Source organism: Lycium barbarum, chromosome 11 (genome assembly GCF_019175385.1).
Source record: "Lycium barbarum isolate Lr01 chromosome 11, ASM1917538v2, whole genome shotgun sequence".
In the NCBI taxonomy this organism is placed as follows: Eukaryota; Viridiplantae; Streptophyta; class Magnoliopsida; order Solanales; family Solanaceae; genus Lycium; species Lycium barbarum.
In genome coordinates, this window is record NC_083347.1 from 23,592,609 (window position 1) to 23,605,490 (window position 12,882).

The following is a 12,882-nucleotide window of genomic DNA, read 5'->3' on the forward strand; positions in this document are numbered from 1 at the left end:
ATATTAAAAAAACCGAATTGAAAAAACCGAAACCGAACCGAACCGAACTTTAAAAAACCGAAACCGAAAGAACCGAACCGAACTAGTTTGGTTCGGTGTTTGGTGTCCACCTTTAAAAAACCGAACCCGAAATAGCCAAACCGAAGTTTGATAAAATCGAACCGAAAAACCGAACGCACACCCTAGTTCAAAGTTCAAACTTAACTATTATTATGTCAGGTTACATGAATAATTTAGCAGAGTTATTAACACTGTTCTCTTGCGTCTATGGAACAATATTATTGTTGTTGCCATGTAGTTGGCAGCACAACTTTGTATTTTCTAATTAGTATCAAGGTCCAGGGTGAGCCGAGGGTCTTTCGGAAATCAAACAACCTCTCTATCTTCCAAGGTAGAAGTAAGGTCTGCGTACTCTCTACCCTCTCCAGACCCCATATTGTGAGATTTCACTGAGTATGTTGTTATTGTTTGTTGTTGTACCAAGGTCCTGGGTCAAAAAGAAAATTCAAGGCTCAGGGTATAGGTGCAGCTCCCTTTTCTTCCTTTATAATATTAAAATTAGTTTTTACACAGAGAACGTAACGGAAAAGGAGAGCTTGCGATTTCTTGGATTAAAACTGTGGTACCAAAAAATACCTTAGAATTTACTGTAAATATAATAGTACTAAAAAGTTTAATGTCCAATCCTTATGTTTAGTAAAGGAAAATTTCCTAGAGGTAAAGTAATTCTGTGGTAACTCTATTTCTTTGCCTAAAATCTTACAATTTCTTTTCCTCCAAGAAAAAAAGGTTTTCCTTCTCCTATGTAGAAAAGGGTTTCCCTTTTCCTCAATATATTGTATCAAAACAAAAAATCTCTAAAATTCTCTCTTTGTATGTCTTTTTTCCTTCTCACGAGTCTCTAATTTTAGCGCACCTTCGAGTTAAATTTCACTTTGCTATTCACGTATGCGTATATTACATTTATTTATTTATGTAAAATTTAAATTTTTAGTGTCAAATTTGTTTGAAAGTTAAGAAGGAATAACATGCATGAATAGTGATGAATTCACGATGCATGTGATAATAACAATTATTATATTTATATCATAGCTTATCATGGTGACGGTAAGTTATTGGATGGTAAATATTGTATGGGTGATATATATAGCTAATCGTATAGAAATTTAAGAATTGATTATCGGGTTCAGTAGTAAATGTTTATGTGCTACTATACAATAATAATTAAATTCACAATTAAATATTTAGGACCTGTTTGGCTATGAAAATTATTTACTTTTTTCTGGATTTTTTTTTTTTTTTTTTTTAAAAATCAATGTTTGGCCATAAAAATTTCAAATACAACTTGAAGCTGTTTTTACTTTTTTTACTTTCAGTTTTTGGGCCATTGCATTTATTTTTTTCTTTTCAAATTTTACCCTAATTTTTTTAAAAATAAAAATGACCCCATTTATATCTGTCACCAAACTATTGCAAAGCTCTACTACCATTATCCACTATTCTAAACTTCATAGAAAAAGTGTTTGGTCAAAAAGCTATTTTTCAAAAGCTAAAAAAAGATAGTTTTTTCCCAAAAGTACTTTTGAAAAAATATATATAAAAACACTTTTTAAAAGCTTAATCAAACAAAAATTGTTGCTCAAAAAGTATTTTTTATTTAATTAACCACACACAAACTTCTTGTCATCAAAAATATTTTTTTGAAAAGAAGTTTTCAAACTAAACTGATTTTAAGAGTTTGGCCAAACATGCGGTGAATCCACCACTGTTTAAATGGTTTTTTGTTTCTGTAAGTTAATAGTTAATAAGAATATGAAATTATATATTTATTGCAGAAAGTAAAGAAGAAAATCAAATTGGCGTATAAGAAACAATCAATCACAAGCGCTGTGAGAGAGATGCGAAAGGAAATAGAAAGAAGCAGAAGAAGCAGCAGCAGCAGCAACATTTCTGTACCAAAAAGAAGCAGCAACAATATTAAGGTGATATCGCCGCCAAAAAAGGAGAGGGCTTATAATAATCCCTTTCTTGGGAAGAATGTTCAGCTTGCAGTAAATGTCTGTGTTCTTGGCGATATTCTCGCCGATATAGTATGTCATTGTTTGTATGGTTGGTAAAATGACTATGATTTGATATGTCCTATAATGTTGCAGTTTGGGACAAATCAAAACCATTAAATCTGAAGGCGTTTAGTATGAAGAAAAACATTTCTTTTGGGAAATCGGTGATGCTCTTCTTTTTAGTTTTTGGTTGGCAAATCGAAACATTTGTTTTTATTAAAATTAAGACTTTTGAAACCAAATATACAACAACAACATACTTAGTGTAATCTCACAAGTTTGGTTTGGGGAGGGTAGGAAATACGCACATCTTGGGGATAGAGAGGCTGTTTCTGATACACCCTCGGCTCAAAAGAAATTTGATGCAGGAAGTTAGAAAAGATAAATATCAATGTGAAGATGTGCATTAAAATTTAAATTTTTAAATCTAAATACATAATTGATTATTAAGATGTTGTATTGAGATCAGAATATGAAACGACCCGTTAGGCCATTTTGACTATTTTGATGATTTTACCCCTGTTGACCATTTCCTAGCTTCATTAGAGTATATTTGACTTGTGAGACGTGTGACGCGATTCCCGAGACATTAGGATGTGATTTGAGTGAGAAAATAGAATTTTTGGGAATTCATAAGTGGACGATTGACCAAAGTCCACATCGGGGGTAAATGGATCTTTTTGCTAATTCGTCGATTCCATTAGGTTGAGAATGTCGATTATGACTTGTTTGAGTAGTTGGTTCGGTTACCGAGGAACTAGGGATATTTTCGTTGGAAAACTAGTGTTAAGGCATTTGGGATTGACTGGATCAAGATGACCTCTTTTGGAAATTTTGAGTGCGCGAGCGAGTTCGTAGCGTGCTTTGGGAGGGGTATGCATATTTGGTTTATGTCCGGAAGGTCTCGGATGAGATTCGAGTGTTGGTTGGAAATTTAGAAGTTGTTTGATGTTTCTGGTGTCCGGTGTCTCGCACCAGCGAGATTGGGCTCGCACTTGCGCGCGGTGGGTTGCAGGTGCGAGGGAGGTAAGTCAAGCAAGGTTCGCACCTGCGAACTAAAGGCCACAGGGGCGAAGCCACACCTGCGAGGTTTGGTCCGCACCTGTGGACCTAGGGGAATTAACGAATTCTCGCACTTGCGAGAATTAGGGCGCACGTGCGTCGTCGCACCTACGAGGATTTGAGTGCACGAGAATCACTAAACAGAATTGGATATTTATCCTCATTTTGTGATTAGGCCTCTCATTCACATATTTGGCTTTTGGGAGCTCGGTTTAAGGGGATTTTGGAAGATTTTGCAAGATACATCTATTGGGTAAGTTCCTAATCTCCATATTTCGATTATATCACGGATTATTAAGGGTTTTCATGATAGAAATCGTGATTTGGATTGAGGAAAATTGAGGGTTTATGAGACCTAAGTTTGAACTAAGCTTTTCTTCAATTCAGCATGAAATTGATGTTGGATTTGATTGGTTTTCTAGATATAGACTCTATAAATCATGGCTAAATTACTTTTGGATCAAATTTCCTATTTTGCCCTTCTTTGCTCGGAATCCTATTTTGGGTGACTTTTTGGGTTTGGATTTAAAGTATGTTAATATGGTTATCGTTGGATTCGCATGACATCCTAGAACAATAATTTGACCTTATTGAACCCAGTTTTCCTATGAAATTATCGTTTTGACCTTCGGAATTTAGAACGGGGTTTTAGATTGACTTTCTAGACCCAAATTTTCTATAAGGTAATATGGGTATCATTTGACTCGTATTCTTATGTATACTTCGTGTTTGAACAGATTGGGATCGTTCAGAGGCTTTATGAAAGGGCAAGGCATCGTTGTTGTCACGACCCGGCTAGGGCCGCGACGGGTACCCGGGGCTAACCACCGAGCACCGCTCTTCTTAATACTCAATTACTCATTAAATACTTCTTTCAGAATTTATAGACGAAACATGTGAAAATCATACTTTACAAGAAACATACTTGCTTTACATACATTTGCCATACGACTATCAAGATAGTATATACATATAGTAATATCTTGTGGAACCATCTAACCCACACTGCGCATCTACAAGCCTCTACTGACGTGCTATACAATGGACGGAACAAGACTCCGTCATGCCCCAAAATGGATATATATATATATATATACGTATACACAAAAGAAATCACAAGTACCTCCGAACTATGGCTCTGGATCTAGCTCGTCTCCCTGTCTACCTGTGGGCATGAACACAGCGTCCAAAGAAAAGGACGTCAGTACGAACATTGTACTGAGTATAAGAGGCATAAATAATGAAGAGAGAAACAATAACAACCTAATGAACATCAAAGTGAACATGTGAAGCTGAATCATAATTATAGGAAGGATGATGCATGCTGTCTTACTCATACTCTTTATCATATCATGTATACATATCATGCAACCTGCCCGTCCATGTCGGAACGGTGTGATCACCAATAATATAAGCCCGCGTCCAGGCCTCCCTCGTCCGGGGTACCATCTCATGCCGCCCACTATTGGTGTCTGCCCATGCCCGAGAGGGTCATGGTGTATCCGTGTAGCCGCCTGCCGAAGCGGTGTCTGCCCGGCCAACTAGGCGCGGTGTAAATGCAATCATGACATGCTTAACATAAAATACTTATCATCAGATACTTTTAAAAACATGCTTATCTTATCATAATACATGCGTGAGCTCATGATCATTTGTACTCTACCGGGGTGACGTAAGGTCGTGATCCCCCGATCTCATTATGGAGCAATTTCTGACATTCTGCCTCACCTCGAAGGAATTAGTACATGAGGTGAGTGTAGATAATGAGGACATAATCATCGCTTTAGCATTATCATATCATATCTATTAGCTCATGGAAAGAAGGGGATTTCATGCTATGGGATTCATGCCATTTGAAGAAAGGGACTAGCCTCACATACCTTGGTCGCTTAGCTAGAATACCGTTCACTTGCTCTTCTGAAATATCGCGTCGTTACCTTCATAAGGGAATTCGAATTATCGTTAGTTAGTGGGCTATAAGAACGCGTCGCTATTTTCTAAAGAAAATTGGGTAGCACTTCCCTTGTTTATTCTACTTTTCCCATCGTCTATATCAATTCCCAACATTCACAATAATACCCACAACATTACCACCAACAACCATCATCCATATCGACTCATCACATTTCACCATTTTCCTCCAATTTTTCCATAATTTCCTACCTAGCTTATCATCGTGTTTTCACACCTTTAATACTTATTTCATGGTAAAATCATCATTTCTAGCATATTCATAACCTTAACACTTCAACTTATGTGATTCAATTCCATCATCACTCAATGGTGGCACTATTCACCCATTTTTCTATGTCTTCCTACAATCCAAGCTTTTCCTATGTTTCTAACACTTAAATAACTTAATAAGGTCATGAAACATACCTTGGATGGTGATTGAACAACCCTTGAGTTGAAATGCTTCGCTCCAACAAAACCCTAGGTCCTCCTTCTAGGAATTTCTTGACTCAAATAATCCCTTTTGATGTGTTCTTGCACTAGGTTATGGTGAATAGATGAATTTGATCTTAGATTTCTACTTGTGTTCTTGGTTTGGGAGAGTGTAGAATATTCTAGAGAGAGAGAGAGGATCGTGTAGTAGAAAGTGGGAATGAAGAAAATGAGAATTGGATCATATTTTATAAAATTCAACTTCAGTCCCGATGTCATTATACGGTTCGTTATACGGTCCGTATAAATTTATACGGTCCGTATAACTGGCCGTAAAATGGACCCAGAGATCACCCCTTTCTGTAACCATTTGACGATCCATTTGACGGGCCGTATAATCGTTATACGGTCCGTATAATTCACCGTAAAATCGACCTTCTTTCAACCTCATTCTGTGACACTTTGACGATTCATTTTACGGACCGTCAAACCGTTATACGGTCCGTATAGTACACCGTAAAACTCACCCTTCAGCCAGCCTCTTCTGTGACACTTCTACGGTCCGTATAATGGACCGTATACTCCCAGTTCACTGAAGCTTATTTTCTTGACTTGGTCTTATTTCCGATCCTTAGGGAACCTTCGTAAAAGTTGTTCAACTCCTCGATACCAATCTACGGGACCTTATTACCTGCCTTCAAAATGCCACACACATATGTTATCTTTATTAGCCTATTTGCACATGCTAACGGAAAATTTCCGGGGTGTAACATTCTTCCCCCCTTTTGGAACATTCGTCCTCGAATGTTAAATACTCGAGATTCTACAGAAATTTCGCCAGAGTTTCCTCTGTAATCTGGCACTATTAACCTGTCACAGCAACCCATAATATCATTTCCCCACATGGCTATATTACAATATCAATACATCTATGGTCACACACGACCAACATCATAGAAATAAAGCGTACATACCTCAATTCGTCGTTGCTTCATGTCTAGTCTCTTCTGGGATTTGAAACAATTGGGGGTACTTGGACTTCATCTTTTCTTCCGCTTCCCAAGTCATTTCTTCTCGATTATTGCTCCGCCATAGAACTTTGACTGATGCTACCTCTTTGTTCCGAAGTCTTCTCACTTGTCTGTCTAGAATAGCAACAGGTACCTCTTCGTATGTTAGCTTTTCTGTCACTTGCACATCTTCTACCGGAACAATCCTTGTGGGGTCCCCAATACACTTGCGGAGCATCGAAACATGAAATACTGGATGAACTGATTCAAGCTCCGAAGGCAATTTCAATTCATAAGCTACTTGACCCACTTTACGAACGATTTCATAGGGTCCGATATACCTGGGACTTAGTTTCCCTTTCTTGCCAAATCTCATCACTCCCTTCATCGGCGACACTTTCAAAAACACCCAATCACCAATTTGAAATTCCAGGTCTCGTCGGCGATTGTCTGCATAAGACTTTTGGCGACTTTGGGCTGTTAGCAATCGATCCCGAATAATTTCGACCGCTTGTTGAATCAGGTCGGGACCTATTAATTGTGATTCTCTTATTTCAAACCAGCCAACTGGAGATCTGCATTTTCTTCCATACAAAGCTTCATATGGAGCCATTTGAATACCGGAATGGTAGCTATTGTTGTAAGCAAACTCAATGAGGGGTAGATGCTCATCCCAACTACCACCATAATCCAGCACACATGCTCGTAGCATATCTTCCAGGGTCTGAATAGTACGCTCGGCCTGTCCGTCGGTCTGTGGGTGAAATGCCGTACTAAATTTGACTTGGGTACCTAGGCCCTCTTGAAACGACTTCCAAAACTTGGCTGTGAACTGTGCCCCTCTGTCCGTAATAATGGCTAAAGGAATTCCATGGAGTCGCACAATTTCCTTTAGATATAACCGGGCATAATCTTCCGCCGAGTACGTAGTGCTGACTGGGAGGAAATGAGCTGATTTCGTGAGCCTGTCCACGATCACCCATATAGAATCATACTTCCCTCGTGAACGGGGTAATCCTACAACAAAATCCATATTAATGGTTTCCCATTTCCACATAGGGATTTCCATGGCTTGTAACAACCCTCCTGGCTTCTGATGTTCTGCTTTTACCTGCTGGAAATTTGGGCATTGCGCTACAAATTCTGCTACATCCCTCTTCATGCCATCCCACCAGTATATTAGTTTGAGGTCATGATACATCTTAGTTGCACCTGGATGGATAGAATACCGGGAATGATGTGCTTCCTCTAAGATCCGTTGGCGCAAATTTGCCACATCCGGCACACATAGCCTGCCTTGATATCGTAGAACTCCATCCATGGAAACTTCAAATGGAGACTTTTCCTTCTCACAAGATAGGTCTCGGTAACGGCTTAGTTGAGAATCTTCATATTGCCATTCCTTCACTTCTGCATTTAAAGATGAAACTGTGGGGTCATTAATGCTGATACTTGCTTTACTCGAATCAATTGCACGCACTCCAAGTTTGGCCAATCGATAAAGCTCACGGACCATTTCTTCCTTGTCTGAGGAAATTCCACATAAACTACCCATTGATCGACGGCTAAGCGCGTCGGCTACCACATTTGCTTTTCCGGGGTGGTACAGGATATTTACATCATAGTCCTTCAACAATTCTAACCACCGTCTCTGTCGCAGATTCAACTCCTTCTGCATAAAGATGTGTTGGAGACTCTTGTGATCTGTATATATATCGACGTGCACTCCATACAAGTAATGCCTCCATATTTTCAAAGCATGAATAACTGCAGCCAATTCAAGATCATGAGTTGGGTAATTCTGTTCATGTTTACGCAGTTGTCTCGAGGCATATGCAATAACCTTGCCATGCTGCATTAATACACATCCTAATCCCATGCCGGAAGCATCACAATATACCACATAGCCATCTGGTCCTTCGGGAAGTGTTAACACTGGGGCGGAAGTCAACCTGCCTTTCAATTCTTGGAAACTGTGCTCACAAGCGTCGTTCCATTGAAATTTTGCCGACTTTTGAGTTAACTTCGTCAAGGGAGCTGAAATGGAGGAAACCCCCTCTACGAATCTCCTATAGTATCCTGCCAAACCCAGGAAACTACGAACTTCTGTCGGTGTCGTAGGCCTTGGCCAAGTCTTCACAGCCTCAATTTTCTGAGTGTCGACTCGGATGCCATCACCTGAAATAATATGGCCTAAAAATGCCACAGATTTAAGCCAAAACTCGCACTTTGAGAACTTTGCATATAATTCTCGGGCTCGGAGAACGCCAAGGATAATCCTTAAATGATCTGCATGTTCTGATTCTGTGTGAGAATATACCAAGATGTCATCGATGAATACTATCACGAAGAGATCCAAAAATGGTCTGAACACATTATTCATCAAGTTCATGAACACTGCCGGGGCATTCGTTAACCCGAACGACATTACTCGAAACTCATAATGGCCATATCTCGTCCTGAAGGCAGTCTTGGGGATATCTGCTTCCCTGATTCTCACCTGATGATAACCCGATCGCAAATCTATCTTGGAGAACCATTTAGCGTCTTGCAATTGATCAAACAAATCATCAATTCTGGGAAGAGGGTATCTATTCTTTACTGTCACCTTATTCAATTGCCTGTAGTCGATACACATTCGCAGAGATCTATCTTTCTTCTTTACGAACAAGACTGGTGCTCCCCATGGCGATGAACTAGGCCTTATAAACCCTTTCTCGAGTAGATCCTTCAACTGTACCTTTAATTCCTTCAACTCTGCTGGTGCCATCCGGTACGGAGGAATAGAAATAGGCTCGGTGTCAGGTAATACATCGATAGCGAAATCAATCTCCCTTTCTGGAGGAAGACCTGGGAGTTCATCTGGGAATACGTCTGGAAATTCGTTTACCACCGGAACTGTTTGAAAAGTTGGCGGCTCTGCCTCGATATCATGAACTCGAACTAGATGAGAAATGTAACCCTTTGCTATCATCTTCCTCGCCTTAAGGTAGAAAATAAACCTACCCTTTGGGGATGTAGTGTTACCTTTCCATTCAAGTACGGGTTCTCCCGGAAATTGGAATCGGACCACTTTCGTCCGACAATCAACATTAGCATAGCATGACGCCAACCAGTCCATACCCATAATTACATCGAAATCGACCATTTCTAACTCAATCAAATCGGCTCTAGTCTGGCGGTCACACATAACAACGACACAATTTTTGTATACTTGTTTTGCTATCACGGGTTCACCAACCGGAGTAAGTACCTCAAAGGGCTTAATTGACTCAGGCCTCGTCCCAATGCAACCAGCAACATACGGAGTAATATAAGAGAAAGTAGAGCCTGGATCAATCAAGGCATACACGTCACGGGAAAATATAGCCAATGTACCTGTGACAACATTTGGGGAGGACTCAAGATCCTGTCGCTCGGCTAAAGCATATACGCGGGGCTGAACAGCACCTGAAGTGGATACTCCCCCCTCTACCTCTGCCTCTACCTGCTGTAGTTTGAGAAGTCTGTGCTGTCGGGCGTGCTGAAGAAGAACCCACTGCTGAACCTGTGGGCTGAGTCCCCGCTCTGCCTCTCGCGGAAGGACAATGTCTCATAAGGTGACCAACCTGCCCGCAGGCGTAACATGCATCTGAACCCTGACGACACTGCCCGGAATGCAATTTACCGCACTGACTGCACCGCGGTACTGGAGGTCTCTGCTGACTGAAATCTCCCCTTAACTGGTAATCTGAGGCTCTCGAACTCTGGCCCTGTCCTGGCTGAAAAGAACGATCAACCCTCCTATCTGGGAACCTAGAAGGGGCACTGGTCGCTGACTGACCTGAGTGCCTAGAATGCATCTGCCTCGACCCCCCTCTATATTCGCTACTTGCTCCCATCGATCTAGCCCTTTTTCCTTGTCTCTTGTCACTGTCATAATCACTTCTCTGTAATTGTCGTCGTTTCTCAAGATTCTGTGCATGGGCCTGTATTTGGGAAATATCCATCCCATCTTGCAAAGAGGCCGTCAAGCATTCTCTGAACAAATGTGGCCCCAAACCACTCACGAATCTGTGCACACGATCGCCCATATCGGCTACTATACTCGGAGCATACCTGGCCAGAGAATTGAATTGCATACTATACTCTCGGGCACTCATGTTCCCTTGTTTCAAATTCAGGAACCTGTCCGCTCTAGCTCGGCGAGTCTCGGGTGGCAAGTAATGACGAACAAAAGCATCCGCAAATTCTTGCCAAACCGGAGGGGGTGCATTTTCTCCCCTTGATGCCATCCAATTGTTATACCATAGCACCGCCACATCGTGGAGTCTATAAGAAGCCAACTCTACGGATTATGTCTCGGAAGCATGAATAATCTTTAGGGTTCTCATCATATCATAAATAAAGTTTTGCGGGTCTTCATCCGGCTTAGACCCAAAGAACTCCGGGGGATTTAGAGTCATGAAATCACGGGCTTTTGTACTAACTGAACGATCACTCGGGCCCGCACTTTGTCGTTGTGCCTGGGCGGCAACCAACTGAGTCAATAAGTGTATGGCGTCGGTCACTTGTTGACCCGAAGCAACTGGTGGAGGAACCGGAGCCAAGGCTCCTCCTTGCCCTTCTACATTAGGCAATGCCTCATTTTGGGATTCACCCTCTTCCACATTCGCCGGAGGCTCTCTTTCTGCTCGTTTCTGTGTTGTAGCTTTGCCCTTCTGGGCAGCTGTAGCTTTCCCCTTTGGCGGCATTCTGAAATCATAACGCACTTTTAGAAGAGAATAAAATCCTACACACGGCTCTATCGCACGATCTCTGAAAAGAAAGATGGTCATTTTCCTAAATGCCCTGTAGCCTCTTGTTTATTGATGCGGCGCGCTACACACCATAAACAAGACTATACTGGACACGGCTCGTAGACACTTCCTAGGACTGAACTGCTCTGATACCACTTTTGTCACGACCCGGCTAGGGGCCGCGACGGGTACCCGGGGCTAACCACCGAGCACCGCTCTTCTTAATACTCAATTACTCATTAAATACTTCTTTCAGAATTTATAGACGAAACATGTGAAAATCATACTTTACAAGAAACATACTTGCTTTACATACATTTGCCATACGGCTATCAAGATAGTATATACATATAGTAATATCTTGTGGAACCATCTAACCCACACTGCGCATCTACGAGCCTCTACTGACGTGCTATACAATGGACGGAACAAGACTCCGTCATGCCCCAAAATGGATATATATATATATGTACGTATACACAAAAGAAATCACAAGCACCTCCGAACAATGGAGTGCTCTCAACAGCTGACTGCCCTTATGGCTCTGGATCTAGCTCGTCTCCCTGTCTACTTGTAGGCATGAACACAGCGTCCAAAGAAAAGGACGTCAGTACGAACATTGTACTGAGTATACGAGGCATAAATAATGAAGAGAGAAACAATAACAACCTAATGAACATCAAAGTGAACATGTGAAGCTGAATCATAATTATAGGAAGGATGATGCATGCTGTCTTACTCATACTCTTTATCATATCATGTATACATATCATGCAACCTGCCCGTCCATGTCGGAACGGTGTGATCACCAATAATATAAGCCCGCGTCCGGGGTACCATCTCATGCCGCCCACTAGTGGTGTCTGCCCATGCCCGAGAGGGTCATGGTGTATCCGTGTAGCCGCCCGCCGAAGCGGTGTCTGCCCGGCCAACTAGGCGCGGTGTAAATGCAATCATGACATGCTTAACATAAAATACTTATCATCATATACTTTTAAAAACATGCTTATCTTATCATAATACATGCGTGAGCTCATGATCATTTGTACTCTACCGGGGTGACGTAAGGTCGTGATCCCCCGATCTCTTTATGGAGCAATTTCTGACATTCTGCCTCACCTCGAAGGAATTAGTACATGAGGTGAGTGTAGATAATGAGGACATAATCATCGCTTTAGCATTATCATATCATATCTATTAGCTCATGGAAAGAAGGGGATTTCATGCTATGGGATTCATGCCATTTGAAGAAAGGGACTAGCCTCACATACCTTGGTCGCTTAGCTAGTATACCGTTCACTTGCTCTTCTGAAATATCGCGTCGTTACCTTCATAAGGGAATTCGAATTATCGTTAGTTAGTGGGCTATAAGAACGCGTCGCTATTTTCTAAAGAAAATTGGGTAGCACTTCCCTTGTTTATTCTACTTTTCCCATCGTCTATATCAATTCCCAACATTCACAATAATACCCACAACATTACCACCAACAACCATCATCCATATCGACTCATCACATTTCACCATTTTCTTCCAATTTTTCCATAATTTCCTACCTAGCTTATCATCGTGTTTTCACACCTTTAATA